The following is a 2,081-nucleotide window of genomic DNA, read 5'->3' on the forward strand; positions in this document are numbered from 1 at the left end:
TTCGATTGTCATGTGAACGTTTTTCACATGTGAAAATGCAATTCCACATGTGAGAGTTAGACTTTCACATGTGAAAACATTTTTACATGTGAAAGTGCAAATTCAATTTTCACATGTTTTCACGTTTTTCACATGTAAAACTGCAAATTTCATGTGAGGTGAAAACATGTTATTATCCTTCATGTGAAAGGTGGTGTCAGAGTTGTGTGTATAGGTGGCAGGGAAGTCAGGCACAGGAGAGTTAAACAGAGTTTAAATGGAGACTTTTAATAAATGTCCACTTAACATGCTCCAAACACAAAAATGTACATACATAAAATAAACATGGGTACGAGGACCCGTCGTGCACCTATACACCAAGAAACAACACTTGACATAAAACAATCTCTGACAAAGACATGAGGGGAAACAGAGGGTTAAATACACAAGAGGTAATGGATGAGATTGAAAACAGGTGTGTGGGAAGACAAGACAAAACCAATGGAAAATGAGAAATGGATCGATGATGGCTAGAAGACCGGTGACGTCGACCGCCGAACACCGCCCGAACAAGGAGAGGCAACGACTTCGGCAGAAGTCGTGACAGGTGGTGTTAATGTGTGAACTTCAAATGTAATACAGGTGAACATATGGTTTGAACAACTGACCTCGTGTCTCTTGTTTTCAAGTGAAAATTTCATCTTCACATGAAAACTGCACATTGCACATGTGTTTTTCTGTAAGGGAAGTAGTGAAATGGTATGGGGGGGTTTAAGGTAAGTGGTGTGCTGTTCAGCTAAAATAGCGTAAACATCTTTAATCAAAATGGTGACATTTGACATGATCACTTAGTACTGACTTTTTCAATATGACCCCAACTGGGATTTGAACTCACAACCTCTGGATTTGGGATATGTTGATATTTCTGCTGTGCCACAAAGTCTGTAGCATTCATAAAAGTCCTCTAAAGATTCTTAACCTATAATACATCTTTGCACTTAGCAGTGCAGATGGCACTCTTTTGCTATCTAAGTTCTCAGTTATTAAACTGACTATTCTCTCATGCCATGAACCAAGAGGTCGTGAGTTCAAATCCCAGGTGAGGACATGCTGAGCAACAATTATTGTATAAAAACACATACACATTGTAATCCTGTGGGTCAAATATGTAAATTGAAAACACTGCGTGACGTTCTGAGGAAATCTTAACGACAGGGCACCGCGTGAACTATTATCACATATGAAGTGTTTCTGATTTCACGTGTGAAAGGATATGTGAAAATTAATTTGACATGTGTAACAAATTTAACATTTGCAAAACATCATGTGATTTTCCACTTGTGAAATCATGTGGTTTTTCCAAAAGGGTTTATGAGTCAACAATACTTATTGTGAACTTTTCAAATCTTTCCTTAAATTCTTTCCCTAAAGTATTTATAATGTTCTGTGATTGTGCTATATCTGCTGAAAGACTTGAACTGTCTTGGAAGTGTCATAGGCTACAATATACTCTATGCTGCATTGCTCATCGTTCTACAACGATTATAGGGAAGCAGGGAACAGTAAACAGTAAACAGTAAACTTAATATTATGTGGAATAGGGAGGGAACATCAGTGCGAGAATCCATGTCCTTCATGTTCAAGTAAAGCCGAATCGCAGAGATAGAGTTGTGGTTGAACTCAATCCCCTGATGATCACCTATGAAAGGGCAGTCTTTTTTTTTACACTTTCCTTGGGAATTTCCCATTTTTCAGCTCCAAAATGAAAACAATCACATGAAACATGAAACACCATTCTATGCAATTTTGCAAACAAACTCCCACTTTGGGGTTTGTGTCATTTGTTTAAATAACTTCTTTAATAAATCCAATAGGAATGGAGTTAGGTTAGTGTTATCATTCATAATGACCACTGGTAGTTGAAGTCCCTGTTTATCCACCATAAAATAAACTACCAGGGGCTTGTCCCCCTTCGACTTGTTTGCGTGATAGATCTCAGAAATGACTCACCTATCAGGGAATGAGTGAGTTATATCAACACGCAAGGGGGAGGCTACAATGCTTTTTCTCATTGCTTGGTAGGCGATAGCTTTTTTATTGCG

The sequence above is a fragment of the Salvelinus fontinalis genome, chromosome 7, assembly GCF_029448725.1.
Source record: "Salvelinus fontinalis isolate EN_2023a chromosome 7, ASM2944872v1, whole genome shotgun sequence".
NCBI lineage: Eukaryota > Metazoa > Chordata > Actinopteri > Salmoniformes > Salmonidae > Salvelinus > Salvelinus fontinalis.